This window comes from Ovis canadensis, chromosome 2 (assembly GCF_042477335.2).
Source record: "Ovis canadensis isolate MfBH-ARS-UI-01 breed Bighorn chromosome 2, ARS-UI_OviCan_v2, whole genome shotgun sequence".
NCBI lineage: Eukaryota > Metazoa > Chordata > Mammalia > Artiodactyla > Bovidae > Ovis > Ovis canadensis.
Window position 1 is genome coordinate 72,645,509 of NC_091246.1, and position 22,095 is coordinate 72,667,603.

Genomic DNA, 22,095 nt, shown 5'->3' on the forward strand with positions numbered 1-22,095 from the left:
GCCCAATGATCCATCAATCATGCATCCATCTACCCATCCTCCAACCATTACTTTTTTTAATTCAATGTTTATTTGGTGTCTACTACATGCTAGCCACTCTACTATATGTGGGTTCCTGTCCTTGAGGAGGTTGCAGCTGAATAAGGGGAACAGATCTCTATAAATCATTATACCAAAATACTGAGACTTATTAGGATACAGCATCAAATGGTATCCAAATCTCTAATACACTATCTTATTTGTGGCCTCCAAACGTGCCCTAATCTCTGGCCAAATCAGACAACTGACCACACCTCAATTATGTCATAGCAATTTATGCTACTGTGCTTTTTGCCTGTCATATCCTCTACCTTTCTGAACTTATTCCAGTATTTTTGCTGTGTGCATAGAGTTACTTGTGTTCTTCTCATTTATCTCTCAGCAGCCAATTATTCCACAAGTATTTATGGGGTACCTACCATGTGACAGACACTGAGCCAGGTTTTGGGATAGACTAGGGAACCAGATACTCTTGGTGCCTACTGTCTCCAATGCATCATTCATGTTTATTTAGTAAATGAAGATGAACACCATCTTCATTTACTAAATGCCATTGGAGACCATCCTGGGTTCCATGAACAGGACAAGGACAAAAAGGAACATCCATCCACCAACTCCTGTCCCCCACTGGTAAAGGGTATTACCTCTCTCACACTTCCAAGTAGGTACATGTACCACAGTGGTTAAAAGTTCTCACAGATGCCCAATATCAGGGCATCAGGGAAGCCTGAGGACAGAAAACTAGTGCAATTGAGGGGAGGCGCTGCCAAGTTATGCTTGGTTGCCATAGCAATGGCCATAGGTAGGGACAGGTAGTGAAGGGAATGTGAAACGGAACGTAAGAGGTGTATATGGTTTAGGTTTGAAGGCTCAGAAACTTGCCCTCCAGATGTGCTGAGGTCATGTGTACACTGATCAACAGTTAAAACATACATCTACAGTCCTTCCATTCACTGCTATAGCCAGTGACTGGCCTGAAATAGGCAGAGACCCTTTGACTGGGGACCCTATAAGAATAAGGAAGGGAGGCTTTAGGGTTCAATTTGAAGCATATTAAAGAAAGTGTATGGGTTTCCCTCAGCTGGTAAAGAAGTATATGGAACAGTTTCTTAAACTACCTGTCAGCAAAAGGAAACCTGTGATTTGCCTTTATATTCTAACAGATAGAATGAGAAGTATAAAACAAATTCTATTCTGCTTAGACAATTTTGTAGAAGCTTATAATTCAGTATTAACACAGAGTACTTTGCATGCAGAGTTCAAGGCAATGTTTGTGGATACTGCCTGAGACAAAAATAATCACCAGAGACATGGAGGAATTAACTACAGAATTGTGGCACAGATCAGTTCAGTTCAGTTCAGTTCAGTTGCTCAGTCGTGTCCGACTCTCTGTGACCACATGAAGCGCAGCTCGCCAGGCCTTCCTGTCCATCACCAACTCCTGGAGTCCACCCAAACCCATGTCCATTGAGTCGGTGATGCCATCCAACCATCTTATCCACAACCATGTCATCCCCTTCTCCTCCTGCCCTCAGTTTTTCTAAAAATCAGGGTCTTTTCAAATGAGTCAGCTCTTTGTATCAGGCGGCCAAAGTACTGGAGTTGCAGCTTCAACATCAGTCCTTCCAGTGAACACCCAGGGCTGATCTCCTTTAGGATGGAATGATTGGATCTCCTTGCAGTCCAAGGGACTCTCAAGAGTCTTCTCCAACACCACAGTTCAAAAGCATCAATTCTGTGGCACTCAGCTTTGTTTATAGTCTAACTCTCACATCCATACATGAACACTGGAAAAACCAGAGCCTTGACTAGACGGACCTTTGTTGGCAAGGTAATGTCTCTCTCTGCTTTTGAATATGCTATCTAGGTTGCTCATAACTTTCCTTCCAAGGAGTAAGTGTCTTTTAATTTCTTCGTTGCAATCACTATCCGCAATGATTTTGGAGCCCAAAAAGATAAAGTCGGCCACTGTTTTCCACTGTTTCCCCATCTATTTGCCATGAAATGATGGGACCAGATGCCATGATCTTAGTTTTCTGAATGTTGAGTTTTAAGCCCACTTCTTCACTCTCCTCTTTCACTTTCATCAAGAGGCTCTTTAGTTTTTCTTCACTTTCTGCCATAAGGGTGGTGTCATCTGCATATCTGAGGTTATTGATATTGCTCCCAGCAATCTTGATTCCAGCTTGTGCTTCTTCCAGCCCAGTGTTTCTCATGATGTATTCTGCATATAAGTTAAATAAGCAGGGTAACAATATACAGCCTTGACATACTCCTTGTCCTATTTGGAACCAGTCTGTTGTTTCATGTCCAATCTTAACTCTTGCTTCCTGACCTGCATACAGATTTCTCAAGAGGCAGGTCAGGTGGTCTGGTATTCTCATCTCTTTCAGAATTTTCCACAGTGTACTGTGATCCACACAGTCAAAGGCTTTGGCATAGTCAATAAAGCGGAAATAGGTGTTTTTCTGAAACTCTCTTGCTTTTTTGATGATCCAGTGGATGTTGGCAATTTGATCTCTGGTTCCTTTGCCTTTTCTAAACCCAGCTTGAACATCTAGAAGCTCACGGTTCACGTACTGCTGAAGCCTGGCTTGGAGAAACTTGATCATTACTTTACTAGAGTGTGAGATGAATGCAATTGTGCGGTAGTTTGAGCATTCTTTGGCATTGCCTTTCTTTGGGATTGGAATATAAACTGACCTTTTCCAGTCCTGTTGCGACTGCTGAGTTTTCCAAGTTTGTTGGCATATTGAGTGCAGCACTTTCACAGCAACATCTTTCAGGATTTGAAATAGCTCGACTGGAATTCCATCACCTCCACTAGCTTTGTTCATAGTGATGCTTCCTAAGGCCCACTTGACTTCACATTCCAGGATATCTGGCTCTAGGTGAGTGTGAGTGATCACACCATCATGATTATCTGGGTTGTGAAGATCTTTTTTGTATAGTTCTTCTTTGTATCCTTGCCACCTCTTCTTAATATCTTCCTCTTCTGTTAGGTCCATACCATTTCTGTCCTTTATTGAGCCCATTTTTGTATGAAATGTTCCCTTGGTATCTCTAATTTTCTTAAAGAGATCTCTAGTCTTTCCCATTCTATTATTTTCCTCTATTTCTCTGCAGTGATCGCTAAGGAAGGCTTTCTTATCTCTCCTTGCTATTCTTTGGAACTCTGCATTCAGATGGGTATATCTTTCCTTTTCTCTTTTGCTTTTCACTTCCATTCTTTTCACAGCTAGTTGTAAGGCCTCCTCAGACAGCCATTTTGCTTTTTTGCATATCTTTTTCTTGGGGATGGTCTTGATTCCTGTCTCTTATACAATGTCATGAACCTCCATCCATAGTTCATCAGGCACTCTGTCTATCTGATCTAGTCCCTTAAATCTATGTCTCACTTCTACTCCATAGCCATAATGGATTTGATCTAGGTCATACCTGAATGGTCTAGTGATTTTCCACACTTTCTTTAATTTAAGTCTGAATTTGGCAATAAGGAGTTCGTGATCTGAGCCACAGTCAGCTCCTGGTCTTGTTTTTGCTGACTGTATAGAGCTTCTCCATCTTTGGCTGCAAAGAATATAATCAATCTGATTTCGGTGTTGACCTTTGGTGATGTCCACATGTAGAGTCTTCTCTTGTGTTGTTGGTAGAGGGTGTTTGCTATGACCAGTGCATACTCTTGGCAGAACTCTATTAGCCTTTGCCCTGCTCCATTCTGTACTCCAAGGCCAAATTTGCCTGTTACTCCAGGTGTCTCTTGACTTCCTACTTTTGCATTCCAGTCCCCTATAATGAAAAGAACATCTTTTTTGGGTGTTAGTTCTAGAAGGTCTTATAGGTCTTCATAGAACCGTTCAACTTCAGCTTCTTCAGTGTTACTGGTCAGGGCATAGACTTGGATTACCGTGATATTGAATGGTTTGCCTTGGAAATAAACAGAGATCATTCTGTCATTTTTGAGATTACATTCAAGTACTGGTGGCTCAGCTGGTTAAGAATCTGCCTGCAATGCAGGAGACCTAGGTTCAATCCCTGGGTTGGGAAGATCCCCTGGAGAAGGGAAAGGCTACCCACTCCAGTATTCTGGCCTGGAGAATTCATGGACTGTATAGGCCATGGGTCTCAAAGACTGAGTGACTTTCACTTTTTTGTGGTGGGCTTCCCTGGTGGCTCAGAGGTTAAAGCGTCTGCCTCCAATGCGGGAGACCCGGGTTCGATCCCTGGGTCAGGAAGATTCCCTGGAGAAGGAAATGGCAATCCACTCCAGTATTCTTGCCTGGAGAATCCCATGGACGGAGAAGCCTAGTAGGTTACAGTCCACAGGGTCGCAAAGAGTCGGACACGACTGAGTGACTTCACCTCACCTTACTGCATTTTGGACTCTTTTATTGACTATGATGGCTAATCCATCATAGCAGTTCATGGTTCAGATCATGAACTCCTTATTGCAAAATTCAGACTTAAATTGAAGAAAGTAGGGGAAACCACTAGACCATTCAGGTATGACATAAATCAAATCCCTTCGGATTATACAGTGGAAGTGACAAATGGATTCAAGGGATTAGATCCAATGGAGTTCCTGAAGAACTATAGATGGAGGTTTGTAACATTATCTAGGAGGCAGTCATCAAAACCACCCCCAACAGAAGAAATGCAAAAAGGCAAAATGGTTCTCTGAGGAGGCCTTATAAATACCCAAGGAAAGAAGAGAAGTGAAAGGAAAGGACAAAAGAAAAGATAAACCCATCTGAATGCAGAGTTCTAAAGAACAGTAAGGAGAGATAAGGTAGCCTTCCTAAGTGAACAATGAAAAGAAATAGAGGAAAACAATAGAATGTGAAAGACTAGAGATTTCTTTAAGAAAATTAGAGCTACCAAGGGAACACTTCATGCAAAGACAGGCACAATAAAGGACAGAAACAGTATGGACCTAACAGAAGCAGAAGATAATAAGAAGAGGTGGCAAGAATATACAAAAGAACTCAAGAAATACAAAAAAGATCTTAATGGCCCAGATAACGATGATGGTGTGATCACTCACCTAGAGTCAGATATCCTGGAGTGCAAAGTCAAGGGGGCCTTAGGCAGCATCACCACAAACAGAGCTAGTGGGGGTAATGGAATTCCATTTGAGCTATTTCAAATCCTAAAAGACAATGCTGTTAAAGTGCTGCATTCAGTATGCCAGCAAATTTGGAAAACTCAGCAGTGACCACAGGACAGGAAAAGATCAGTTTTCATTCCAATCCCAAAGAAAGGCAATGCCAAAGAGTGTCTAAACTACTGCACAATTGCACTCATCTCACACGCTAGCAAAGTAATGTTCAAAATTCTCCAAGCCAGGCTTCAATAGTACATGAACCTAAAACTTCTGGATGTTCAAGCTGGATTTAGAAAAGGCAGAGGAACCAGAGATCAAATTGCCAACATCTGTTGGATCATAGAAAAAGCAAGAGAATTCCAGAAAAACATCTACTTCTGCTTCATTGGCTACGCTAAAGTCTTGACTGTGTGGATCACAACAAACTGTGGAAAATTCTTAAGGAGATGGGAATACCAGAACACCTGACCTGCCTCTTGAGAAACCTTTCTGCAGGCCAAGAAGCAACAGTTAGAACCAGACATGGAATAACAGACTGGTTCCAAATTGGGAAAGGATTACGTCAAGGCAGTATATTGTCATCTTGCTTATTTAACTTATATGCAGAGTACATCCTGCGAAATGCCAAGCTGGATGAAGCACAACTGGAATCAAGATTGCTGGGAGAAATATCAATAACCTCAGATATGCAGATGACACCACCCTTATGGCAGAAAGTGAAGAGGAAGTAGTGTGCTTATTGATGAAAGTGAAATAGGAGAGTGAAAAAGCTGGCTTAAAACTCAATGTTCAGAAAACTAAGATCATAGCATCCAGTCCCATCATTTCATGGCAAACAGATGGGGAAATAATGGAAACAGTGACAGACTTTCTTTTCTTGGGCTCCAAAATCACTGCAGATGGTGACCACAGCCATGAAATTAAAAGATGCTTGCTCCTTGGAAGAAAAGCTATGACAAACTTAGACAGCATATTAAAAAGCAGAGACATTACTTTGCCAACAATGGTCCATCTAGTCAAAGCTAGGGTTTTTCCAGTAGTTGTGTATGAATGTGAGAGGTGGACAATAAAGAAGGCTGGATGCCGAAGAATTGATGCTTTTGAACTGTGGTGTTGGACTACAAGGAGATCAAACCTCAATCCTAAAGGAAATCATTCCTGAATATTCATTGGAAGGACTGATGCTGAAGCTGGAACTCCAATACTTTGGCCACCTGATGCAATGAACTGACTCATTTGAAAAGACCCTGATGCTGGGAAAGATTGCAGGCAGGAGGAGAAGAGGACGACCGGATGAGATGGTTGGATGGCGTCACTGACTTGATGGACATGAGTTTGAGCAAGCTCTGGGAGTTGGTGATGGACAGGGAAGCCTGGCAAGCTGCAGTCTATGGGGTAAAAAAGAGTAGGATGTGACTGAGTCACTGAACAGAACTATAGAGCATGGCTTTGCAATGTTTATCTAAATCCCAACTCATATACCTTAATATAAAATGGACACAACTTTGGGGTCAGGTAGTGATGGCTTTAGTAGGATTGCCCTTGAACTCTCTCAAAGATCCACATTTCTCAGATACTTCCACTATGGCATAGGAAATGCATCCTACAGAGACTTCTATCAGAGACTTCTATTTCTAGCTATCAAAGTCATTCATCCAGGATTCTAACTCACTGTGGTGTAAGAATATTATTTCATTCATTCAAACACAATTTTCTAGCCCCTATGGACTTCCCTGATAGCTCAGTTGGTAAAGAATCTGCCTGCAATGCAGGAGACCCTGGTTCAATTCCTGGGTCAGGAAGATTCCCTGAAGAAGGGAATGGCTACCCACTCCAGTGTTCTTGAGCTTCCCTGTGGCTCAGCTGGTAAATAATCTGCCTGCAATGTGGGAGACCTGGGTTTGATCCCTGGGTTGGGAAGATCCCCTGGAGAAGGGAAAGGCTACCACCTCCAGTATTCTGGCCTGGAGAACTCCATGGACAGTCCATGGGGCTGCAGCAAGTCGGACATGACTGAGTGACTTTCACTTCACTATGGACCAGGCAAGTGCTGATCTCTTAATGTCTCAAATACCTGAGAACTTCACATAGACCAGCCCACTACAACAAACACCGACAAATGCTTGAGCTTTGCCAAGTGATTTTTTTTTAACCTATGGAAGATAATCTCTATGTTAGAGTGCAAGGGTAAGGTCATTTGCAAAAGGAAAAATTTCCTTCCACACACACTCAGAATGATTTTCCAGACTCTACTAATGGGCATACAATGAGGCCTATCAATCAAAGCCTAAGGAAGAGAACGGAACCCTAGAGCATCCAGGGCAATATTAACAAAACTGTTGTAATCAAATAAACCAGCACACACAGGCTACCTACAGGGGCATCACCTCAGGGGTCAGTGTTGATTTCAGGGCTGGAAGAGGGCTTTTAGGTGAGCCCCTAGACTGTGCTGATGACTGGCAGCTGGAAAAACTGATTAGGCATGGCAGAGGAACATATTGGAAATTCTTATTGCTTTTGTGATTAAGAGATGGTGGACTCCCCAAGGAAATAAAAGCTTGGTCTTGAGATGAATTTGTGAGCCCTTCTTCCAGCAGAGGACCAGCAGCTGGCCTCCCTGCTACTTTAGGCTTTCTTTCTCTCTGGGGCTTAGCTCACCAAAGTCCCTCATCCCATTTCCTTATAGAGGTAGGTGGAGATGACTCAGTTGGGCTTTTTAATTTTGACAAAGCAGCATGTGTTATCTATGTGGTCCCCAGATGTCATCTCACCAGCTACCGGGACCATGGCATTCTAGGCCTGAGCCTTTAACAAGCTCAGTTTAGTTTGGGTTAATAGGCAGCTCGCTCTCTGTGCCCAAATGAAAACAATTAATCTTTATGTCTAATGGGTATGGACAGAACACCCCTGGGAATTCTTCAGTTGTCATGTATTCACTGTGTGACTGGAGGCAGGCAAGGTGTTAACAGCATTCTGAAATGAAATCTACTTGTTTCGGGCCCATTGCCAGAGCCAGGGAAACTTCCATAGGCATTGTTTGGTGACTAGGTTTTCATCATTTTAGAAGGCAGGGAAGAAGATCTCCCTTGTCAGGCTTAGGTGTTTAAAACAGTCAACTGGAGGGCATATTCCTGTTCAAAACTATATGGGCAACTAGAATCCTGCTTTTCAAGCTTTAATTTGCAAACCAATGACCAGGGAAAAGTATTGATTTGGATTCACTAGGTCTTGGAGGCAATGAGTGCTGAGATTCTGAATTTCTATTAAGTTCCCAAAGTCCCAGGCAATGCTGAGGCTGGTGGTCAGCAGACTGCACTTTGAGCAGTCGGTGTTGGACCATAGCTCTGCTGTATTTCATCTTCTTGTCTGCCTCACACCCCAGTTTCAATAGTTAACATCTATTCAGTACTTTGCAAACTTTTCTCCAATTTCTCCTGATTAGGTTACCTGGCACAGGTCATGTGGCTCATAAGTAGTGGACCTGGAATTCAAACCTGGGAAACCTGATTTCAGAACACATGCCTGTAACCATCATACTATATTGCCTTTCAAATGAAGGATGAATGCAAAAAATGTCCCTAAAGAAAGGCATAAGAGTGTTGATACTGTATCAGAATTCCTGCACACTCCATTTGTAAAGGCTGTGTGAAATCCCTAGGCACTTTCCCCCACACACGCAATGCATATGCATAGCTTTAACCACCAAAATGCTGATTACGGGTCAAAAAGTATATTCCCATTTTTGTTTCTACCTACCCTCAAAGCACTTAAAGAGACCTCAACGTAGCTGAGAGAAAATTTCTAGCTCTGAAAATTAACTCAGGCAAGAAATTAACTGAATTATTTGGTTTGGAAAACAAACAGCTGGTAGGAGATGTGCTTTTTTCTGAAATAAAGATTTCAGATGCTTGTCAGGAGCATGTCGATCCACTGATGGGGAAAGAAAGAAGGCAGGGAGGGGTTGTTCATGAATGATCAGATGTATGCACCTGTTACCACAAGCGAGCGTGATGTTTTCTGTTGTGGGCTGTAAGGCCACTGTCTCTGTCAATGATACATGAAGAAGAGATTTGCTGGGCAGATCTGTTGTCACTAAGAACTTATAGTAAATCTGCTTTTGGAGTCATTTGTGATTACTTGAAAAGTCATGGTACTGCACTTCATAGAGGGACTACTCTCATAGGAAAGGGGGAACCTATGCACAAACTGTGAATTCCCTTATAATCATTGTCAAAGGAATGCTGGGACACTGCGCAATGACATTTAATGCTTGGTGGCTGGTACACGGGAAGAGGTATGGACCTAACTCTCATCTCCAGGGCATTATATCAAGGGTCTCGGTACAGGGGGTAAGCTGCTTTCACAGAGATATTAAAAAGCATTAGAGGCCCCATTCAAATGGTAAGCTCAGTCTTGTCTTTCTCTTTCCTCTCCAAGGTTCCCTGCAGGAGAAATTTGAACCTCGGAAGGATTTGGGAAACAGCTGAACTGCAGTGAAAATTTTAGCTCCTTCGGGCTCATCAGAAATTGGGCACTTGGTAGAGATAGTGTTAGGATGGTTATTAAAGGAATAAAGAGTATACACTGTGGGTCAGGTGAGCCTGGGTTTCAATTTGAGCTTTACCAATTACTAGCAAGGTGTCTTGGGCAAGTCACTTAACCTAAGCTCTGTTTCTTCATCTTGAGTAAGGATAATACCTCGCAGGATGGTGAGGATAATTATATAATATATAGAAAACACTTAGCACAGTGTGTGGACCATGGATAAGTGCTCAACAAATCATTGATTCCATTCCTTGGCTATTTATGTTGTTGTAGTTAATTCTATAATTAATAGGATGGGGAAGACAAAGGCATGCTGCTGCTGCTGCTAAGTTGCTTCAGTTGTGTCTGACTCTGCGACTCCATAGACGGCAGCCCACCAGGCTCCCCCCTCCCTGGGATTCTCCAGGCAAGAACCCTGGAGTGGGTTGCCATTTCCTTCTCCAATCCATGAAAGTGAAAAGTGAAAGTGAAGTAGCTCAGTAATGCCCAACTCTCAGTGACCCCATGGACTGCAGCCTACCAGGCTCCTCTGTCCATGGGATTCTCCAGGCAAGAGCACTGGAGTGGGGTGCCATTGTCTTCTCCAAGACAAAGGCATATGTTGCTCTAAAATGGTAAATCTCCAATGAAGAATGGCCTCTTACCTAAAGATGCATACAAATACAAACTGTGAACCAGAGTCATTTTAAAGTGCAGGAGAGTATGTATATCATATTCTCTAATAATAAGTATTTTTGTTCCATTTTTCTAATGAAAGTTACTATAAAGGTTCAGGGCCTGTGAAAGAATCCTCATAGGGTTAAAACGTTGCACTTTATTTTTCATGAGTAATACACACCTTTGAGTTACAACCCATAATGTGTTTCAGTTTAAAAGATAACAAGTTATTTTCATGCATGACTACACTTCGTTAAGGAGTGAAAATGGGCTGTTACTAAAATGTCAACACAATTGTCCCCCTTGAAGCTTAGTTTATCTTGAAGTATTTTTACATTTTCAGCACTTCTTTGTGTTTGTTTCTCCAAGAGGATAAAGATCCAGCCATGGTTAATTTTCAGAATTAAAAAAAAAAAACACATTAAAAAACGTATCCTCAGTCATTCTGAATAAAATGACAAAAACAGGCGGGGGTGGGTGACTGGAGTTGTCATCCTCAATAATGAAAATCTGGGGCCCAATATCTTCTGTAGTTCTTTGCATTTCTCCATGAAACAATTTAGTTGCACTGCTGTTCAGCGGAAAATGCTTTCATGACCTAAATCCACAAGCCAGTTTTCTAGCAAGGCACAGGCCCTGGCAGGGCCACTTGGAAGGCTGCATTTGCTACTGAGGTTAACTAGAAAATGGGAGAGGGGGTGCAGCTAATCCCTGCCTGGTCGCCTATGAGTAGAAGGGGCTAGTTCCTGCTTTTCTTTCCTCCTAATGTCTGGGCACAGCACCACCCACCACCACCCCCCCTCCACCCCGCTTCTTCTCTGTCTCCATCAGGAAGGGCATCATTCCATATTCCATCTGTATTAGGAAAAAGAAGCTTCTTAAGGGTTTGCCCAGTCAGCTCTCTAATCTTTCCCTTCTCCTTGAGGCATGAATAATTTTAATATTGCCAATCTCTAAAAATCTATTCTTTCTGCCTGTCTTTTTTCCCCTCCCGCTTTGCAGTGTAGAGTATCATCATCCAGCAGCCCTGATAAGAGGATAATGAAACAATCCCTTTTCAACCAGATCGGGTGGCTGTCAGACTAAAATGACACCACCCGTACATCCTTGACATGCTACCCCAAGCTAATTGATGGCAAACAGTGGTAACTGTCACTGGTGCGCTAAGACAAAGAAAGCACACTCATGTCACCTGATGGGAGAGCTACCTGGCAACCGATAAACAAATGTGTTAGGGAGATGTTCTATTAAGGTAAGAGAGGGTACATCTCTGAAGAACATGCCTATTAACTTTGAGCTGAAGAGCACTGCTGTTCACTGGGGAACAGAAATAAATAAGGTAAAATGAGAATTTATTGATGTCTGGACAGTTACATGAATATTCAGGTTCTCTTACAAATAGATATTCCCACATGAGCTCCAAACATCTATGAAGGCTGCCCAATTACATTTCCACGTCATGCAGCTGGATTTATAGCCAGGAAAGACGTTATTTGTTTGGAAGAGGGTACATGCTTACATGTCTTTCTGGAATACATAGGATACAACTAGAAGATAACAGCTGATGTCATCCATGTAAATGCCAAAGGTTACCATCAAGCCTTCTGAAATACCAGGTGTAATTAACTTCATGTTAGGGAAAGCATCTGAAACAACTGCATTTCAGAACAAAGACTGTTAGTTATAAGTCGAACAGCAGCATCTGGCAGCTCTCTCAAATGCTCTGGGACCAACATTTCATGCAGCCCTCTTCAGTCTTTCGAGACAATTTATGACATAGCTAAAACCTCAAATCTCATACTTTAGCTTTCTTTCCTTCACCTCTCAACCTACATACTTATTCACTTGCAGAGAGTTAGTTACACAGAAAGTCAGTAAAATAACTTGAACAAGCAAACAACTCAGACTAATCCGTGAAAAATCCAGTACTGCCTCTGTGTATTAAGTTATCCCATTCTGAGCAGAGTCAGCAAGCAGAAAGAAGAAAGATGGAGCAGGAACGGATGACCATTCCTGGACGTTCTTACAGGGATGTTCCTCATTTCTTTTTCTTTTTGGAAATAAAGTCTGACTTGTAACAAAAGCTGAAGTTTTAGTTACAAAAAAAAACAAAAAACAAAAAACAACTGAGTTCTCCAACTCTTCATTATTCATTCCTTAGCTATCTCCTACCTGTTCCATGCTGATCATAAAGGATGTTTCCTCCCTTTCAGATACTGCCAAGACAACTCCACTCACTGAGTTTCCTCTGAAAACATTTCACAGAGAATGCTTTCTGGAAACAGATTTTTAGCACAGATAGCCAATCTAATTTTTAATGCAATATTCTAGCCAACTCAAGAGCTGATTCACCAACTCTGAACTCTCCCAGGAAACCTTTCCTTTTCACAATAGCCCTTTGGGGGAACTGTGTTGTAGTGAGGAACCAAAGCCTGCAACTATCACTAGGCCTAAGAAAATCTGCATAGATGAAGAATTGGTTTGGTTATGACTCCAGAAAACCCCTTCTCTCTTTTTTCACACTCTGTCCATGAAGTGGACACTGTTCCCATTTTTCCTTCAGATTCCTCCTATTTTACTTTCAAGATAAGGCTCTGATAAGTCATTTATATGTTACCCTAAGTTTATGGCCACATACAACCTCTCTCAAGGAATTTAAAGGCTTTTATCTACTTGTGGAATGGAGGGTTCAATCTTTAATTATATGAATTTCAAGCATCTCTGTTGCTGCTAGAAGGTGTATTTTTGAGGAAGAAAGTATCTTTCCTGTTGGAAGGTGACTGTATGGGTTTCTAAAGTTCAGTATTGCCACTTTTTGCCTTTCTTCTGGACATTAACTATATCAACAAGAGACCTGGATTTTAGGAAACTTAATCCTGAGTATTCAAGGGGCTGAGACTTTTCTCTTTTTAAGAAAAACAGACTTGAGTAGAATTAAACTGTGACTACTCCATCGCATGGCTCTGTCATTCTTGGGCTCATGAGAACAAGAACCAAATATTGCCCATCTTCTGGCAGCTTCTTCCTAAGGGGGAGCCACATTAGACAGGGTTTACCAATATGTTGGGCCACCTTCCCAAACATAGAATCTGCAGGTGTTTGCTTGCAATGTGAAGACTTAACTGGTAGTAACTTCATTTGAAAACCACTGTATCTGGGATTCCACAGAATGCCCAAGGGAGGACTAGGGGTGCTAGGCAAAGGGCAGTACAAGTAGTCTGGATCCCTTCAACTAAAACAGCTCTGCTGTGACCTGTTTTAAGCACTGGGCTGTACAAAAATCTCTTCAAACTTATAATCTAGAAAACTACTAAAATATTTGCTAAATATAAAATATTAAAGGGATCAATAAAACCTACATGTACTGGAAGGCTTTTAAAACAAAATATGATGAAATACATGGAAGTCACAGGCTTCCCTGATCTCTCTCAGTGACTGATGAATGTCCCAGAAGTAAATATTAAGCAGGAGTTGGCAAATCTTTCCCATAAAGGACCAATTAGTAAACATTTTAGGCTTTGCAGGCAAGAGGCAATGTCCTTAATTCTTTGAGCAACTGTTCTCACCTAAAGGCTAAAAGTCTTTTCTACATTTAACATATAAAATCTTAAAACCCTCCTGAGTTTTCAGACCATGCGAAAACAGAAGGCAGGCAGGCCAGAGTTGACCCCAGTGTAATACATTAGCCGTTGCATTTTAACTACCAAGAACCCGCATGAAAAGTCTAGGGGACTGTTTTTGAAGTATGGAAATGAAAGTTGAGATAAGCTAATAGTCAAAAATAGTTTTCTAGACACCCTGTAGTGTATTTTGAGAAAAATGACACATCCTGGGAGAGTCTATTTACAAAATGATATCAGAAGGGACCAAGGTTATCCCTCAGCAAGGCCAACACGATGATTGTATAAAATTGGCTGGTCAAAGCCATCAATCCTATTTCTTGTTTCCTCCACCTACTTTACCCTCACAGATTCAATGCTGATTAAGTTCATTTATCAACCAGGCAGATTTATCAACACTCTGTATGACCAACCTAAGTGTACTTCTAAACTTCATGGCAACTGAAAAAAATGTCTAATGTATAGATCTGAAGCTGGGTCTTAGAATATGGAATTTTATGAGTCCTCAACTTGACTTGAATTTTCCTTGGGAGAAATACTTTATCTCAGGACAACAATTTCTAAACTCCAAGTAGTAGCACCCAGTACTAAGAGGAATGGGTAGAAGAGCTCCTAGTCCCTGTCACAGACATAGGCTTGGTTTGTGAGTAATTCTCTAAGCTTTGAAGCAAAGAGAAAGGAAAAGAAGAAAGCGCCGATTGAGTATCTATCTACCAGCTGCAGGCAGTGTACTGAATTCTTGTATGTGAACTCACTTAATTCTCACAACAGTCCTACGGAATCAGTAACCTTATCACCATTTTACAAAGAGGAAAGGTAGCATTTACAAAACAAACACTCAGTGAGCAGAGAAGTAGAATGGGGGCTCAGTAGCCCCACATTCTTTCTGCCATAGCATACTGTCTATAAACAACAAAACAAACAAAAAAACCGTGCTATTTTTGAATACACAAATACTGGTAGTCATCGAAACACAATTTTGACTTTGTGATTCTGGGGGCATTGCCACCTAAATGAATCTGTGGGTTTCTGATTCCAGTTTGTTTTTTCTCTACAGAACTACAGTAGATTTTCTTAACTAAAAACACTATATAAACTACTGGGCAAACTACTGAAATATAAAATATAAAGGATTATATTTTGCTTTTCTTTTATTCTGCTGAATGATGCTTATTAAATTTCCAATTTGTTCAGGCTTCCATACTTTCCCGATTTCTTAAACAATGTGAGTGGTGGGTAATTTTTGGCACCTGTTTTCTATCTGCTTTACAGAGATATATTTTTCTAGTATTTGGATAAAAGTAACAATAATAACTGCAGATGCTGAACATTTACTGTGCATTAGGCATGTTTTAAGCATTCTGTATGCCATTTAATGTATGTCAGATCAGTAACTGACCTCAGTAAAAGGGACATTATTTTGAGTTAGAGGAAGAAGTAACATTTCCACTTATAAATGTCCTATTTGAGCATAGATTGGCTACACAGTGATCTGGGGGCTTGCACAAATGTGACCAATAATGTAACTTAAGAAAAGAGACACTAAACACTGTCCATCCTTCCTTTTGTGTAGGTAGAACTCCCAACTGCCTTAGTACTTCAGAAACACGGAACCTAGATCATTGTTTTACCAGTTGCAAAATATTCTGGCGCAGCTGGATGCAATGCATTTTCATGAAGTGAGTCCATTTCTCAGAAAACTTGATAAGCATCCCTGTGAATGTGTCTGAGGAACAAACCCTTAAGTGCAATGATGAGAGTTTATTCGCTTTTCAATGGTGAATATAAGTGACCCCTGAGCAATGCAGGTCTTGTATAACTTACAGTTGCCTCTGCAGTTTCTCCACATTTGAGGAGTCAACCAACCACAGGCTGTGTAGTATGGAAGTATTTACTATCTAAAAATACCCATGTGTGAATGGAGCCACACAGTTCAAACCTGTATTGTTCAAGGGTCAACTGGGTGCTTTACTTTTTGTAGTCTCTCCTGTAAGGTGGAAATGGGCCATTTATTAAATCCCCGGGGAAAGGTTCCGATAAAGCTTATAAATCCCTGACTTTTTAATATATGGCTAGGTAGGAGTTCAACTCTGAAATCAGAGATGATGAGACTCAGAGTAGAAGCCAGATATGAGCAGCTAAGTTCACCAGGAGAGAACATGACTGGGGTCCAAGAAGCAAAACTCAGAGAGCAACTAGAAACAACGTCATGAAAGTGAGTCTAAAGGAGCCTTGACACTCAGGTAGGAAAATCAGGGCCCCAGGAAGGCAGCTGTAACTTCCAATGGATCAATGGTTACTGTTAGAGAAGCATTAATGGTTCAAGATGTGGCCAGGGCACCTGAACGGGCAGATAATCCTCTGACAATATAGAGGAAGACACTTTATATAAGGCAGTCTTTGGAGTTAGTGCTGTTAGTGCCCAGAATGGGTCAGTTCCACATATCCTCTTTATACAATGCCTGCAATATGCTCCCTTATTACTGTTAATAATATGACACTTAGTATTATGTTAATAATATGACAAGTAATATTGAGCTAATGCAGTGATGTCCTTCACTTCGGGGTTTTATGCTCGTCTTAACATTTATTTTCAGTGCTCTAACAAATGTTAAAAAAAAAAGAAAGCTTGAAAATGTCGACTTTCTTTTTTCTTTATTCTTCACATGAAAGAGATATAACTACCTGTTCCTCATCTCTCTTTCCTCGGAAGGTAAATTCAGTTGGAGCAGAAAGGCAAAACTGTGGACCCTGAAGTTTGGCCCAAAGCATCCTAATCACAGATGCTACTAGCTCCTCATTACAAAATTCTGCCCTGAATTCTCCATCTTGCCATCCATCTGCCTCCTAAGACTTAGTTGGGGTACACTACAAAGTAGGGCTAACCTTTCCTTCCCACACCCCATGTGAATGCCAGCAAAATAAAAAAAAAATGAGAGACAGGAGAAATAACAGTGTAAAGACAATCCTAGGCTTTACCCAGTGAGAGCACAACTATTGATACAATCATCCAGCTTCACTACCTTCACCACCTCCCTAAAGGGTATGGAATTGTTTTTGTTCACTCACAAAAATATTTTTACAGCAAAAACCTGTACATGCTATAAAACCAAATAATTCAGCTTAATCTTGCATGGAAAAGCAACATACATACAAGGGAATAAGTAGATATGGAAAATGGAAGCACCAAATTAGGTGGCCTGCAAACATACAGTCCTTAATTTTAGCTGCATACATACCAATGTTGCCCTGTACAGGCTGGGAATCAGAATTTAATTTTCTTCAGTTGAGTGGTTTTAAGATCTTATTCTTAACCAAAATATGAGCAGTACAATTATAGTTCTGGTGTGGGAAGACACATTTCATATCTACCTATAGGGTCTCTGTAATAAGAAACAGAAATATATACTACAGGGTAAATTTCCCCCACTATTTCATTCAGTTGTATTATCTTTGTAATTATTTAACTGTAAGTACCAGAGTAGCATTATTCCACTTATCATTATAAATACACAACATGTCAGCAATACCATAAAATCACCTTTTGCGGACAGATTTCTATCACAGTCTTCACATGATAAATTCACTTCATTTTTTAGTACTTCTTTTTAAATTTCAGCTTCACTGAGGTATAATTGACATGTAAAATTGTAAGCTATTTAAAGTGTACATCATGGCGATTAGCTACATGTATACATTGTGAAAGGATTCCTCTCATCCAGTTAATTAGGGGCAATTCTTACTGTAACTCCCACCAGTCAAAATTCAGATCATGTTTTGCTAGAAGTCAAATTCCCACACTTTATCATACAGAACAATGGGTTTCAAAGTATGGTCCCTGGACAAGTAGCACCTAGTGTCGCCTGAGAACTTGTTAGGAAAAAAAAAATCTAATTCTTGTGACTCACTCAGACCTAGCGAATCAGAAATTCTGGGGGTGGAACCCAGAAGTCTATGTTCATAGGTCTTTCAGGTGGTGTAACACATACTAAAGGACAAGCTCAGAAACAAGGGACTAAAGCTGTAAATTAAAGCTATTGGTGCCTGCAACACAGAAGGATGAGGCTTGATCCTACCCTCAGTGGAGTCAATGCAACCTGTGGATGAACCATAGATGCAAGAGATGTTACAAAAACAACGCAAGAGTTTGACAGCAGTTCAGAGTAAAAGAGATGTGCCAATGACTTTCCCGCTTAATGTTTCCCTTTAAATCCTTTCTATAACGCCAGTATCTACCTCCTTCTTGGTACTGGACCATTAGTGTTGGTCCAGCACCAATTCCAAATTGTTCTGTCCTTTCCTCAGCTCTTGTGACTTCTAAGCAAAGGAGTGCTTTTGAGATAATGCAAGTAATAACTATTGCATTTTTTATAATGCAATATGCTTCTTAAGGACTTGTATATAGATCATGTTATTTGACCTTCACAATTCTCCTATAAAGTTTAACCTATTGGGAAATTTGTGTACCAATTTAGACACTTCTAATAAAGTCCTTGACCTAACAACCACTTTTCGTGACTAGACGATATGAGGCACATTTATATAAAACTATTTCTAGCCCCTACAACTCTGCAAGCTGTCCCAAGATAGCAAATATACTCAACTCAAGAATGTAGAAAATGCATTAAGACATATGCCATAACACTACATTAAAATGAAACATTAACTATTTCATGAAATATGCTAAATACTCTATGGATTTAATATAGTACTAGTTATTATAAAAAGTGATGATATTGCAAGAGAGAAGCCTTCATTTTTCAGTACTGAGAGAAGGGAAGGGAATGTATCCTCAGCATCTTTGGGGATTGGTTCCAGGAACCCCACAAATACCAAAATCCCTGGATGCTGAAGTCCTTCAGTATCCTCAAATTCTGCGTCTGCAAATATGGAGGACCAACTGCTATGACTTCCAACAATTCCTGCGCTAAGAAACTCTTGTATTTTCCTCCTATAGTCCCTATGATATTTGAACATTTTCTTTTTCTCCTGAAAAGTCTATAAAGTTACATTCAAAATTGGGATAATTCAATAGGACTTACAGGCTCTAAAATAGAATTATTAAATAATCCAATAGAAGTGGTATCAACAAAATCCCCTCATTCTTGTAGATTTCCTGGTTCAGTTGTATTAGCTCTTCACCTAATGGGTGGTCTCTATCACAGTTTTCACATGATAAATTCAATATCATGTGAATATTGACTCAAATATCGCAAGCACACTGGCCTCTATGATGTTTTCATGGTAAATGGCATTTGCAAAGACCATGTTTTATTGAGTCTGTAGTACAGTTTTAGTTTGGAGGGAGCTGTAATTTTTACGATCACTCATAGGACAGCTCTTCTTCCACAGAGCATGTTTTATTTGTGAATGGACTCTCGCCAAGACCAGGCATTGGTCCAGGCTGTCCATGATCTTGTAGACTCACTAATTGTAGGCTTATCCACTTTATTAGTTCACTGAGGGAGCTGATGAGAAGATCTACACAGGCATTTAGCCTTGAATGTGGCATTCACACCTTGATCTACTGGCTATAAAATACTTCTCCCTCAGATTATCACATAAACCACCTAAATTTACAGGATGGCATGGGGTTTTATCTATCTGGGTTACAGAACTTCTGAACAAAAGCACAGAAAATATAAGGAACCATCCTTGAGAATTACTCATCACTGCCCTGGCCTCCCTGTTAGATCACAAAATTAATCTCACGTTAACCCAGGAGCAGGCCTGGGGAGCCCTGGGATTTTCAGAATAGAAGACAAGTAAACAACTCAATTTAAAATCTTTCTCAGTGTGGCCTCAAGTGATTTTTTTGGCTGCTTTAACCTGGGGCAATATTGTCTTCCAATCCTTTCCAATCAAGCTTAGTCTTATCAACTGAAAAGTTTGTTTCAATAAGGGAAGCCAATATGTTAGGAAACTTGCAATACTTGTATGTATCGTAACTGCCATCTTCCCTGTTCACCTTAATGCTCTGCAAACTACTTCTGTCTTGGAATCTTATAAATCATTCTCTACGAGCCACTAAAAATTTCCATTTCAAAACCATGATTTCTTCAAACCACAAGTCCCCAGACATTGTGGCTTCTAAAAAATCATGATGTTCATGCTAAACTATTTTGATCCCTTGCCCATATACACTCAACAGGTTTCCATAAAAATATTTTATGATAAATCAATTTATTAGCACTTACAGGTATACGTTCTTGACAATCCTTAAAAAATGTTTTCTTGATTTTGTGTAATAGAATGTTAAGGGAATGACTCCAAATCCCTTTGCCATTTAACCAAGTCTTAATCTTCATCAAAATACTTTAACATTTCAGATTTTACATTGAACTAATTGATGAACAGTTTCCTTTTCCTTTGGTATATTTTGCTATTTGTCTTCTTTCCATAGATCTTTAGCATAGGTTTGAGACTGGTGTGAACATACACTCCTGGCAAGTAAATTTCTAGAACTATAAAAGGCAGGCTTCAGATTTTTGTGATTTAGTTTTTTCCACTGGCCTTGTTCTGCTCTGGGTTTGTTGCCTTCTCAGCAAAACACAGAATATAATCAGTTGTTTATTGTTGTTGGTTTTTTTTTTTTAAGTCAAAAACAAAGAAAGTAAAATAGAATCTGAGGGATAAAGAAAGCAGGAATAAAGAAAGAAGCAGGGCAGAGAAACTTTCATAGTTATAAGCTAACTGGAGAAATAAAATTCTAGGAACAAAGTTAAGCAAGATGGCCCTCTGCCTGTTTCCAGTATTCCCAGAGTCATAGAAAATTTGAGTCATTGTGAAGATGCTCTGTTGACGCTGTGGTAACCTAGGCTCCTTGTCCACTCTGGCAGCCCTTCTGCCACAGTTAGAGGCTCAAAACTAAGAGCTCTTTTTGAAGATCAAATGCAGAAAAGCATCACAAACAAAAAGAGGAATTCTGTTTGGAATGACAAAGCCATTTTAAAAAACTTTAACAATACTACCAGACATCAAAAAGCACACAAGACAAATGTGACTCCTGAGTTTTGAAAGTGAGTCATATACTGCACGCCACATACAGCAAAGGTACTAATGTTTTTCATAGACAAAGATAGTATGGCTTCCCAAACCCATTTCCAGGAGGTTTCAACTCAACAAGGCTAGCCCCTCACCATAAACTATTTATACTGGACGTTGGCCCATTTTTCAATTGATTCTGTTTAATTTTGTCTCTTTAATTGTTGGGTTCCAGGTATTTAATAAGATTATGGATTTATGGACTGAATAAGTAGGGATATAGCCTAAAAGCTGTTTCAAACTGATTGTAATTTAATGTGTGAGAATAAATGTTCATATATCAAATGTTTGGCAAATCAAACAGACATATGTGCAAACAAAAGCTAGTCATGCTTTTTCATGTATATATCTAATACAAAATATTTGAGTGTTGATAACATTGTACACTGGCATATTTCATATGTGTACCTGCACTCAAAACCTTTGTCAGACTTGGTTAGTCTTTCAAATAACTTTTTATCTAATCTCTTATGGTCTCAAAAGCTAAGGCTTTGTTTTCTCCAAGAGTAAGTACCCAAAGCAACTGATAAAGGGCTACCAACACTGGGACAACGTTAAGGATGTCTTGACAACTGGCCCTCTTAAAACATTTGCTTAATACTCTATCCTGTGCCTTTGGATCAGTTGAGAACTGTCGAATTTAAAAAGTTATACAAGCATAGCTTTCTCCTGTTCCACTGTTATACATCAGTAAATCCTTCATTCTTTATGGCTTATTAGTATGTTTAAAAAGAAAAAGCAATCTGCTGCCAAAACCTGGCGCTGGAACCAGATGGGGAGGGAGTAGAATTTGTAATTCACAGAAAACAGAAAATTCCCATTGTCTGGAGTGTGGAGTTGTGGGACTTTTGCTTTCATATTCATAGCATGACAGTAAGAGCTTTCCATATATGAAGACTATAACCAACCACGTTTGTACCAATACATCACCATTATAGAGAGTGGAAAATGCACAAAAGCCCAGGCTAACAAAGTAAATGAAAAAAAAAAAAAGTCCTTATTGAATAATAATCCTTTCTCATTTTTCAGTGCATACATAACATTTTTCTAAATATAGAGTCATCTATTATTCAAACCTAGGCAGAA

At 40.1% G+C, this 22,095-nt stretch overlaps 1 protein-coding gene across 2 annotated transcripts in view; it reads right to left on the reverse strand.

The window, feature by feature from the left end:
• GLIS3 (GLIS family zinc finger 3) overlaps positions 1 to 22,095 on the reverse strand; it is a 499,582-nt gene that overhangs the window by 61,596 nt on the left and 415,891 nt on the right. The window lies entirely within an intron of this gene.